Genomic DNA, 12,724 nt, shown 5'->3' with positions numbered 1-12,724 from the left:
GCTGCTGACCTATGCCCTTCCCAGCCCCATGGGAGTGGGCTATGACGTCTGATACACAGTTCGAAGAATGTACACTATGGTGGTTTTCTTCCCCACTGTTTCAACATCTTGTCCAATCTGTTTTCAGTCTTCCATCACCATAACAACCTGCACCCACATGGTGACTACTTTGAGCCATATCGTCTCTAGATGCCTGGTGTCACCAATTAGGATGTAAAAGTTCCAACACTCAGTCCATGTCTAACTTCTTGGGCCCATGTCTGTCCTTGCTCAGCCCTCAACCTCAGAAATGCCCAGAAGAGACATCTTCTCTAAGAAACAATAGAAGATGGGTCCTAACAGGATATGAAACTAGCAGGTCACGAAAACCGCACCTTCCCAGTGTGATTATCATCTTAGGTTCTCTTCCAGGCCATCTGTGCCAGCCCCCACCCCTCACTGTGTCTCCATCAAATGCAGGGACTCAGTGGTTGCAGATGACCTCTATCCCAGGTAATCTCACACCTTTAATGCATTTCTTACTAAATGAGGGGATCGCCTGCAGCTCTTGTTAAATGGTGGACTCTGAATTAGTAGACCTTCAGTGGGACCCAAGATTCTGCATTTCTAATAAACTCCAAGTGATGGAAAGGTTGCTGGTCTGTGGACCACCCTGAGGAGCATGGGTCTACTCTGACCCTGGGTTATGGATCCCATTATTTTCCTGAGACCTTAGAAGCCCAGTCTTCTGCTAAATACCTTTAATTATTTTTTGTGATTTTATTTTCTAATTATACCTAAGTAGAGCTGGGAAAATGTGTATATATAAGGGAAAATACATATGAAGTATGGAAATTTTTCTTCTATAGATTGTATAATCCAAATTAATCATTGAAACCACAAAGTAATAGATATTGAGTATTTTGCATGTGGAACAAAAGAAAAGTTCTAATTATAATGTACACAGAATATTTACTATCTCAGCTTTTTAATTTACTTAGTCCCTTTCATAGAAATATAGACTTTCCCATTAAAATAGAGTCTACACAGTAGTTTTTTTGTTATTCTTAAATCCCTTTTCTCTTTTTATACTATTTTACTACCAACAATATTCATAATCTAAAGGATTATCCTTCAGATAACAATCAAGATGAATGATAATTTAGCTCCTATCAGTACAGTTGATGAGGGTATGATTAAACAACAACAGTAAACATTTATTGAGTATTTACTAGGAATCAGGTTACATGCCTTACAAGAATTTATCTGATTTAGTCTTCCAAATAATTTCATGTGAAACTCATACTAATTTCCACTGTAAAAATAAGAAAATTGAGGTCAAGAAAAGTTAAGTAAAGTGTCTCCTATTCCCCAAGGCTGGTCAACTGTAAGGTGAGGATTTGGACCAGGGTCTGCATGTCTCCAGAGCTTAGAGTGTTAACAGCTACAAAAAAAATTTTTTTAAATAAAAGAAATTCAAGAAGTACAAGGAAAAAAAAATTTAATTTAAAAAACACAAGAAATTCAAACTTTGGACATCTGTCCAAAGTCCCTTTTAAGAAATATTAATATTAGGAAGATCCAAGATGGTGCTGGGGTAGGTGGAAGTTACATTCACCTCCTCCCAAGACAAAACTGGAATTACAGCTAAATTATAGATCCATCAACCTGAATAACCAACTGAAGACTAGCTGAACAGAAGTCTTATAGCCTAGGATTTACAGACGAACCCACATCAAGACTGATAGAAAGGGTGGAGACGCCAAAAGGGCTGGCCCTATACCCATGTGTAATGGTTGAGAACCTGAAGGGATATCTCGGCTGCAAAGGTTCCCCTGAGAAGAGAATGGTCTCAACCTCATGCTGGGCTCCCCACCCCAGAGCGTCAGAGCCCAGAAGAGGAGGCCACATAACATCTGGCTGTGAAAAATCAGCAGGGATTCTGTCTGCCAGGGAGAAATGAGAATCTGCTGGAAACTCAGGCACCCTCTTAAAGGGTCAGTGCACAAAATCTCATTTGCAGCCACTAACCCTGGGCTCTGGAGGAGGGAAGGTGGCTCAGAGTTGACGGGAGTCATGTGAGGAGGGACATGGTTGTGTGACGCTGGGAGAGCGCCGAAAGAACAGCCGCCAGCATCCCTGTGCTGAGTCCCTCTCCCACCCCGTCCAAGGATGACTGGGTCTGGAACTAGCCCCCCTCTCCCAACTCTACCACACCCTGCTGAGCTCACACCCTGCGGAAAAGTCAGCTGCCTGGGCTCCTGGTGTAGACTTTCTTAGAGGGCTCTTGAGGAGGTCCAAGCAGATTCAGGGGGTGTAAGAGACTGAGTTGTGTGGCTCTGGGGCAGGGGCCATTTCCCCATCTCCTGCACCTGACCAGTACTACCCCACAGGAGATCACTAGCCCCACTTTCCTGACTCCTGGTGGCCCCATAAAATGTTAAATTTATAACTGGAAGTTTGTGCCTTTGACCACCTTCTGCTAAGTATTAAAACTTACTTTCAACATTTTTTATACGCCTAATGTATGTCAGGCTCTGTAATAGGCACTTCAATTAGTTTATTTGATGTAATGTGTTCACATGTCCACTTTATATATGAAGAATATGAACCCCAGAGAGCTGTATGGAGTCCCTGAGATGTGGATTAGAGGACTTGAGCTGCAGCTGGGGACACTACTAGTATGGCCGCAGACAAGAACACAGTAGGGCAACAGTGGGTGTTGGCCTGGTGTATTGAGTTTTCTGCCCCTACAAGCCAGTCTCCATGATCTGAAAGTGGGTGAACACCCACCTGCTATTACTCAGACAGGTGCCTGTAGAATGGTGTTTCTCGAGAAAATGGGCTCCAAGCCATCTTTATTTGAATTCCCAAGGATCCCTGTAACCAATATGTCCTTATGTTCCCATCCAAGGTTATGACTGGGATTGGCTAATTCTGCAAGTTCCCTTTCCCTTCTTGGCACACAGCTAGACTACATTTCCCAGGCCTTTGCCTCAGACTCGTTCTTGCTGATGGGAATGTGAGCGGAAGTGACAAGGTGACCTCTTGGCTGCAGCAAGTATGTCTTCTCCACATTCTCACTTTATTCCCTTATTTGGGGAACGAACACAGAAGACCCAGTAAAGGACTGTGGGGTCACAGGGAATCACTAAACCACTAGACGGGGTCCCAGAATAACTAAGTGAAATAGATGCCTCCATCCTCACTGATCCATACTGGACTGTGGCATGGAAAACAACCCTTTATCTTGTTCGGTCACTGGGGGGTGGTTTGGTGCCCTTTGCCATACCTGATGAATACCTGGACCTAACAGATCTTGATGGAGGAGTCCAGAAATCGGCATTTTTAGAAAGCCTTTGGTGAATTCTGAAAAACTGGGGTTTCTGAAAGGGGTCAGGCCTGGATACAGGAATGGACACGCATTTGTGTGGCCCAAAGAGTCGTATGAAAGACAACAGATAGCCGTAATGCTTCCCCATCACGTGTTACCCTCGTGTCAACCCCTTCTCTCATTCCTTCTTGTCACATGGAAAATTGAAGTCTAAGCACATCCATTATGGGCTGTCATGGTAACAAGTCCTTTCTTTCAGGTGGGAAAGTCAATTTCTGGAACATGAGCCCAATCTCACAGCACTCCGATAAGAATGATGAGTGCCAGAAGCCACAAAGCTTGGACGCGAACCAGGTACTTTATCTATCAAAACAGCAAAGCTCAAAAACGATGCATCTCTGCTTTCTTATCTATCATCTTGTCTGTCACTTCAGAGTCAGAGATCAAGCCCTGGGATGGTGTGGAGGTTGGGGTTGGGTGAAAGTAAATAGTCATATTCCCCTTTTTGAGAGTGGGAAAGTGTCTGAAAGTTTATCTCAACTGCCAACCAATACTTGAAGGCAAGTGCCCCCCAACCCAAAGAACTGGCCTCCAGGTGACTCTTGTGTCTCTGCCTCCCGCAGAACTCTATTCGCATAATAGCAGGTAGCTCTCTCCACCTTCAACACACACACACACACACACACACACACACACACACACACACACACACACTACCCACCGAGGGAGAGAGGCCTCTTCGCTCTGTGCTTCGCTGGCGCTGCCAGCAGCTTAGCTGAGGACTGAGGGTGAGAGCAGTTATTGTTGAGAAGAAATTAGTCTCCCCATCTCCTTCACAGTGCCCTAAGGGGCTCCTCCTCTGTTCATTATTCACTGGTTCTCTGTTATAGGTGACTGGTCAGTGCAGTGAGTCACCCTTTCTCCTGAACTGTCTGAGACCTGACCACAGTCTAGCGGGGGGAAGACCGTGGGTGATGGGTGGTATGTGAAGAAGGCACGGTCTCTGTCCAGCCCCCAAATCCCAACCTCAAACAGCTGGACCAGGCTATCGGCCAGATAGCCCCAAGGTTACCTTCAAAGCCGAGAAAAGAAGTCTGCTGTACAAGGTCCTCCAGACAGGAAGAAATTGGCTGCCTACCCAATGCGAAGCTGAAGAAAACTGCACTGACAGTGGCCTTTAGCCCAAGAAGGATAATCCACCCCCCCCCACACCCCCGTCCTAACTCACACATAGACCTGTCTGAACTTCCTACCTGTGTCTGGCTCGCTGGGGAGGGTGTGGTGGTATCTTAAGGTCTTCCTGGATCAAAAGAAAAGAAAGAAATCCCACCGTAAGCCCTCTTACATAGCAACGGCAGTGCCCAGGCTCTGAAAATTCAAACTCAAGTTTCCCTCCCTTGGGAACCCTGGATGCTGTGTGCTATGCAAACAGCCATTGCAGCAGATATACCGTTGGACTATAACACGTTGTTGGGGTTCCACAGACCCCAAGCACCTTAAAGGCAGGGCCTTGACCAAGGGCTTAATAGACACTCAATCAAATATTTGCCAAATCAATGAGTGAAAGGAAGGAATGTCAAGTGTTCGATTTTCCACATGCAGTTTATAAGGCCCAATTCAATCATAAAGAACGATCTCCAAGTTATGAAAAGATAAAATAATGAGACCACATGGACGTAGGAGGCCCAAACCACCAACTTAGAGCTAAATGCATGAATCATCAGTGTGGAAAAAAGGTTATGTCCTACAACCCAATGATCTGGTTTGAGATTAAATTTGCCTCTGTGACCTGGTTATTTTAAGTAGTCACAGGCATCTGGAACTAAGAAAACCAAGCCACACCCAGCTATTCCGAAGAAATGGAGAAGTGCTCACATAGATGGGTGCTTTGGGTTAGAGGTGGCTCTAGCCTTGGAACTTGAATTACAAAATCAAGACAAAGAAGAAAAATACTGGATTCCAATTGAAGGCACATTTCTGAGGCGGATGGTAACACAGAGCACGAGACAGGGCCCTTGATTTTCTAACCTCTGTTCCCAAGGATAGAGTCTATTTTCTTTCACTGTTTATGCCTCAATCTCCAAAACTGGATAAGTTAAAATAATTATTATCAATGCTTCTAAGGTTCTGAGCTACCTGTCATTAAAATGGAATTGACAGTGGGCTGTAGAGAGTGCTCTGGTTAAGGGGTCAGTCTGTAGGATGTCTTGGGAGGAAGTGTGGTAGAGAGGAGAGAGGTATGGCTTTGCACTGAAGCAACCTCAGGACCACACCTCAAATATGTCATTTGTTAGCCTGATCTCTCCACCCCCAGGCAGGTCATTTAACTTCATGTAGCATCATGTTTCTCATCTGTACGAATGAGCAATAACAGGATACACTTACTATGAGTACTGCAAGGATTAAATGAAATACCATATGTAAAATGTCTTACATCTAATATGACAAAGCTCAGTAAACTTGAGTCCCACTCTCTTCTCTTTCTTGCATCAAAAACCCTCCATATCTCAGATAAAAAGTTGTGATATATATATGCAATGGAATATTACTTGGCCATAAAAAAAAGAATGAAATCTCATCATTTGGGACAGCATGGGTGGACCTAGAGGGTATTATGCTAAGTGAAGTAAGTCAGACAGAAAAAGGTAAATACCATATGATTTTGCTTATATGTGGAATCTAAAGAACAAAATAAATGAACAAACAAAATAGAAACAGATCCAGAGATTCAGAAAGCAGACTATTTTGTAACTAGCAATGTGTACTTCTCAATCCCTTCACCTTTTCACCCCACCCCACCAAGCCCCCTCCCCTCTGACCCTTGGAATTGGTTCCCTGGAGCCCTGGCCTGGAGTGGGCGCCAAGGACAAGGCAGAATCCCAGGCCCCCACCAGGGGAACAACTGGAAAGAGCCTTGAGCCAGTGAGGGACCTGCTGGCCACTGGCACACTCCAGGAGAACCCAGCCAAAGTGTCTGCCCCTTGTCCCACTCTCAGTGCTGGGACCTGAAACCACTAAAGAGCTTGGCCTCTAGAGTCTTTGTCTCAAAGCCCTCTCCCCTGGGCCCTTTCCCCTGAGGGAGAGAACATTCCGTCCGCACACGGGGCTTCCCTGTTTCCTCTGCCTTGGTTCTGTAATGGGCTCTACAGCGCCCCTTTCCCAGAGGTCAGAATTCCATCCCCAAGACTCAGGGACGTGGGTCCCAGCCTGGGGGCGGCTTGCAGACCTGGCTGTGAACTTGCTTCCTACCCAGGTGTCTTCCATCCTGGAATCCTTTCTCCAGGCTGATGTCAGGCACCTCAGTGGTGAGAAGTGGACCGCTTCCCCTTCCCCAGCTCCCTCTCGCCTTAAGCCTGGCTGGTAAGTGTGACATTCTACTAGACTAGAGCCACGCCAACCTGTCCTCATGCTGCTCCAAGGGTCTCTGCCGCCATCCGTGGGCCCCCTGCCAGCCTGACATGAGTCAGTCACTGTTCCCAGAACCCTGCCAGGGCAGCAGGCGCCTGCAGGCTGTGGGTTTGATGTGGGGGCAGGGAGGATGGTAAAGGGCTGTCTGTGGCCCTGGAAAGCCAGCAGCCACTTCCAAACCTGTTATGCATGATGGTTTGTGTCTGTGGTTGCTTCCTGGCCTCAGAGAACCCCCATGGAAGTTTGGGGAAAGCCTCTCAACCTTTTGGAGCATGGTTTTGGGGAGCCAGCTGACTTCTGGAGCTGTCTTTGGAGAACAGGTGGGATGCAGGCTCCCAAATGCCTCACCTGAAGGGCATGTGTTCTCTAAGCTGCTGTTGGGTATTATGCTGGGAGCAAGCTTTTTTTATACCATATTTTTGTATGCCTTTCGCAAAATGGTGTTGTTTTGCACAAGAAAAAAAGCTGTTGGGCAATTTAAAAAAAAAAATATTTTTTTGGGGGGTGGGATATTTGAATTTCCGTAAATGAAGGCCTGATCCTGATTAAGGCATAAAAATCACATTTTATGACACATTTAACAAAATATATTGACTGAACTAAAGCTGGAGTTGCTTGGTTTTTTTTATCATTATCCCTTAGCTAATATTTCATCCAGCATAGCGCTGAATAGCGTGGGGAGACTCACTAAACAAACATTGAATTGAAATGCATCCAAGTGAATACAAGCAAATTAAATATCTCGTTTGGGAAAGTCTCTCATGGAGTCTTGGCTCCCACCTCCCGCGGTTCGGCTGAGTTCCATGTGTAGAAGCCCTGGCTGCACTTGGCCCTGGAGGAAGCGCGCACGTGGCTGCGCCCGGGTCCCAGGTACCTCCTGGTGGCTGACAGCTTGGAGCAGGGCTGAGGGAGGAGAGAGGTGCCCAAGCAGATGGCTTCAGTGCTTTCTACACTGCGACCTTCTTTATCCCAAAGTGAGCACATTTCCCCAGCATGCACCATCTTTCTCTCTGTACTGACCCCTGCACGTGGACATGAGGTTCCCCCTTCAGAGCACAGACCTCAGGACTCCCCCTGGGCCAGTAATCACACCCTGTCCCAGATGGCAGGCATTAGTGCATGCGTGCTATCCCTTCCCTCATTACACACACACACTCCCTGCCCTGGGAGCTGGCACCAGCATTCTTAGGGCCTCCCTATCTTGGTAAAGAGCAGGCTTGTTCCCTCAGCTGGAGCCTCCTGGACTCCAGCTCAGGCACATTGCACGCTGGGTGCTGCCACGAGGGGAATGGGAAGGGGATTCCCTGGGAAGATCATGGGACCAGCCTGGTAGGTCTTCGTCTTCCAAGGTCATTTCTAATAAACATCCTTGGACAGGCTCTCTGCAGGGAGACATGAGGCCAAGCCAAGGGGACAAAGTGAGGCAGCACCAGGTCCACACCCATCCACATACTCGTCACCCTCCCCTCAGCCCCAGAGCCGAAGACTGAGGGCAACAGCCACAACCACCTTCCTGCTGGTCCCTGCCCTGCTGCCCCCTCCTCACTAATCACCAAAGGAGCTGGGCTGGCATCGTGCCAACATCTGCTTCCTCTGGCATGTCCCTCCTGCCAATTCACAGGGCCAGATTCTTTCTGGTGTCTGAGTCTTCAAGAGAACGCCTGGAATCCTCCCAAACTCGGAAATTGGGAAAATCCAGTTATGTTGATTGTCCCCAAAGACAGGCTAACCCCTGTTAACTGGCCGGTCCTCTGGGGCCTCGTTCCAGGCCACCTGGCAGAGCCACATCTCTTCTCCCTCCTCCCAGCCTGCACCCATCCAGGCCCCGGTCCTGCGGGACCTCTCCCCGCCCAGGGGAGTGAGGGAGCTTGCAGGTGCTCCAGCGGGTGGACACCAGTTAGGATCAGGGGGAGGCAAAGTGACTTCGGTGCATGAGCTTCGCCTCCACAGCCTCAGACCCCTGCCTCTGAGCCTGGCAGGCGGGTCCCATCAATGGAGCTGGCGTCTCCTCTCTCTACGCCAGATGCTGCCCCTGACTCCACTCACTGATCCTTCCATCACCTCCTCTGCCCCACCCTCAGCACATCTCATGTGGTTTTCTGAGAGGTTTCCCTTCTCTTTTGTGAAATGGGCAGCACATGGGAGGGCTGCTGCCCATGCAGAAGGCCTCCAACAAGGCTTTCCTCCCCTTCCAGTTCTTCTAGGGCCCAGGAGCCAACTCCCCCAGCCCTGATCCCTTGGGGTCTTCCCAGAGCCCCAGCTGGGCAGGACGAGAGTGAGCCAAGCCTGTCTTGGGGCTTCCCCATCACCTATGATCATAACCTTGGCACTCCAAGGGCACCCTGCCTTCAGTCTACTTCCCCCTGGACTCTGCCTGGGCCACTCGCCTGGTAAAGCCCAGGTCATCTGGCTGAACCCCAGCTGCTCTCAACAAATCCTGTCAGTGCTCAGAGGCCTCATTGTCAGGGCATCGGCGCCACTGGGTCCCATCGTGTGTTACTAGGTGAGAGTCACTCTGTTAACCAACCCATGGTGATACATGTGTAAGGCATGAGAGCCTAATCCATTGTCACCCTAGCCCAGGACATTACATGGCAATAAATCACTAGAAGAGAAGGCATCCCTTTTTAGTTATCTTTTAATCTTTCTGATTCAATCAGCTTCAATTCTTGGCAATCTCCACACACTCCCACCCCACTATCTTGAGAGAGATATACAGAGAGATAGAGATAGAGATAGAGATAGAGATAGAGATAGAGATAGAGATAGAGATAGAGTAAACTCAGGGTGCAGAACATCAGGAAGACAGCTGCTTCAAGTTCAAATTGAAAAGCAATGTTTGTTTTCATTGTGCTTATTGCAAGCAATATTACTTTCAAATTTATAGCAGCTATGCAATGTTACTTTTCAAGATGAATTTAAGTTCAAATAAGTTATTTTAAAGAAAACCACTACACATACAGTTTGAGAGAATGGTGTCACAATGGTAGAGCACCAAAACTGGGGATGTGCTTTAGCTGAAAGAAACCCCAGAACAGTGAGAATTCTAGGCCCTTAAGACCAGCTGGTGGACAAGGGGTTGGAGCCCAGAGCTTCTGGTTTATGGTAGCCAGCTGCTTCTGCTACACATGTGACATGTCTGAGTCAGGATTATTAACCAGACAGGTCTGCACCATGGTCAGAAGGCTAGATGGAGAGGTCACAGAATATCACTTATTAAAGTTGTCATAGAGCCTGGCTGGTGTTGCTCAGTGGTTGAGCATTGACCCATGAACCAGAAGGTCATGGTTTGATTCCTGATCAGGGCACACGTTCAGATTATGGGTTTGATCCCCAGTAGGGGACATGCAGGCGGCAGCCAATGAATGTTTCTCTCTCATCAATGTTTCTATCTCTCTATTCTTTTCCCTTCCTCCCTCTAAAATCAATAAAAATATATTTTTTAAAAGTTGTCATAGAAAGACCACACATAGAAGAGTCATAAATCCTAGACTCTAATTTCAGTTCTGGTTTCAGCTAATTGTATGACCTTGAACAAGTTGCTTACTTACCCAGACCTCAGATTTCTCATTTGAACAAGGGCAAGGGTAGGTACTATCTCCTAGTTCATAGGGCTACTGGGAAGATTAAAAGTGAGGTTCACTGAGGCAGAAACCATGCCTGTTTCATGAGTTCATGTAGACCCAGAATCTGTCCAATGCTAAGTTCTAATTTTTTTTCATGAATTAATATGTGAACTGCCCAGCAGAAACATCCTATATACATAGGTTCTTGAAAGTGGTAGTCCTGATGATACCTATCATCCTCTACTCCTAGTACCAGCACTTTTTTGCAATGAGGCTGAATCTGCAAGAGGGCAATAATGAGGGAAGCTAGTGGAGGAGTTGTGGTTCTCCGAGGATTCGCAGAGACTTAAAAATTGGCAGATGCATGGATCCCAGTTCCTGGGTTCAGCAAAAACACCCATGTGCAAGGCTAGTTCTCCTATCCCCAGCTCTGTCATTTGCCCCAAGTGGGGAGAGTAGGAAGCTTCTGCACTGATACCCTGGCCATGGAGCAGAGATAAAGAAACTCTGGCCAGCAAGAGAGAAAGGCCAAATAGTTAATTATTTCCCTCTTGAAGCCCATCCAAAGACCTGTGTTACAGGGAAAAGCCACAAGAAAGCATGCGGAGTTTCCCAGCTACAGTGACTAACAGCTGCTCCTACTTTTTGCAGCCTCTGTGGGCTTGAATGCTACCCCTTGTTCTACAGAACAACAGACACATTCCTTCCTTCTGAGCTCCAGCCACCCACAAGGGTGGACCAAGTTGGCTGCATTTGACAGCAGTCTTAGAGCAGAAAGGATAAACACTTCCTCTCTTTGTAATTTCTCCTGTGTTCATTCAGTAGAACATGATTAAGCACTTTCTTGGTCCAGGCATTATCTATGTATTAGGAACCCAGGAACCTACAGATAAAAATGGAGGACACAAGCAAGACTAATAATTGCAATAGAGTAGGTAAACATTTGTTTAGGGTAAACATCGATGCTGTAGACATGAAGGAAAGGGCCTCTGATCTGGGTTCTGCAGAACAAGTAGAAGTTGGTTTTGTAAAGAAAAAGGGTAAGATCCTCCAGGAGAAGGAAACAGCTGTGCAAAGACCCAGAATTGTGCCCTTGGTGGAGGTTCAGGGGAAAGGAAAGGGAAGGTCCCTGAAAACCAGCTTGGCCTTTCTGGAATCAGGGCGCCTGAGACAAGAGAGGAGGGTTGAAGCTGGAGAGACAAGAAGGGTCAAGCCACGACAAGCTTTGGGTGGGCACACCAAGAGACCTGGGGTTTGTCCCTAGGGCGGAAGGGAGCCCTAGACGGAGTCTCAGTGGAGAAGAGACCAACTGGACTGGCATGTCAGGCTTTGGCATCAGGGTGGAGGATGGGCTAGAGGTGAACAACTGTGGGCTAAGAGCCCAGCTGGGAGCCTTGCAGTGTCCAGCAAAGTGTCTGAAGAACCTGAAGAAACTGTCAATTAGGCTGGTGAGGAAGGGGATGGACTTGGAGTGTAAGGTAGATAGAGGAGCCCAGGATGACTGCCACGTTACTGTTCAATCTGCTGAACCAACATTCAGCTCTTTGAAGTCATGTACCATGTTTCATCAGTTCTGGGGCATTGCAAGCAGCTAGCATAATATCTTGCACAGAATAGATCTTTGATAAAACTTTATTAAAGGATGAGGGGAGGGATAAGTGAGTGAGTGAGTGAATGAATGAATGAATAAAATATTCCTCTAACACCTCTCTTAGGTGCTATCTAATCAACATTGATGATCACATCTTTTTTAATTATTTTTATTATCTTTTGAATTGGACAGTCCTTGCTAAATGTTCTTTTTAGTTTCACTTTATTTTGTTGTTGCCAGTATTACAAATGTCTTAGTTTCTCTCTAGGGAAAGTGGACGCCCTTGAGGGTGACAGGAAACTTTTGTTTGCTCAGACTAGAAATCCCCCTTCTTCTCTCAGAAAGCCCAGCTGGAGCCAGTGGAGCTAGAGAGAGCTCTGGGCAGGAAGTGGGGTCCTAGTCACTGGCCTGGCCTTGGCCATCTGCCTGTAGGGCTCCCTGTGACACTGTTGGGGATTTCTTTATGTTGCTGGGGGCTTGGGCATAGGAAGCACATCCTGGCAGTGGAAGGTGCCCTAAATGTGTGATCCTGTTCAGTCACATAATCACTGAACCTCAATGAGGGTGACGTCACAAGGTTGCGGTAAGGATCCACAGAGGCAAGGATGTTGAAGATACTTAGTGTGCAGGTACATTTAATAATATGACTGTGTGTTAGAGAGCAGTATAGCAAAACAGGCCCAGATTTAGAGCTTTGCTTCTGGTGTTCGCTAGTCCCGTGTCCCTGGCCAAGGTGCTTGACTTCTGTGAACCTTCAGTTCTCAGCCATAAAATAGGAAAATAGAGCGCCTATTACAACAGGCTGTGTAGAGACCAGAAATGAGAGACAATATGCAAATGAACTTA

The 12,724-nt window shown here is 47.1% G+C and overlaps 1 long non-coding RNA gene across 1 annotated transcript; it reads left to right on the top strand.

Moving 5' to 3' along the window:
* The first annotated feature begins 227 nt into the window (after window positions 1-227).
* LOC132217814 (uncharacterized) lies at window positions 228-6,710 on the top strand. Its single transcript, XR_009449018.1, has 3 exons — window positions 228-492; window positions 3,573-3,667; window positions 6,567-6,710. It is a non-coding gene; the product is annotated as an uncharacterized LOC132217814 (long non-coding RNA).
* Window positions 6,711-12,724: the final 6,014 nt, after the last annotated feature.

This window comes from Myotis daubentonii, chromosome 16 (assembly GCF_963259705.1).
Source record: "Myotis daubentonii chromosome 16, mMyoDau2.1, whole genome shotgun sequence".
NCBI lineage: Eukaryota > Metazoa > Chordata > Mammalia > Chiroptera > Vespertilionidae > Myotis > Myotis daubentonii.
This window is presented reverse-complemented; position numbering and strand designations above follow the sequence as displayed.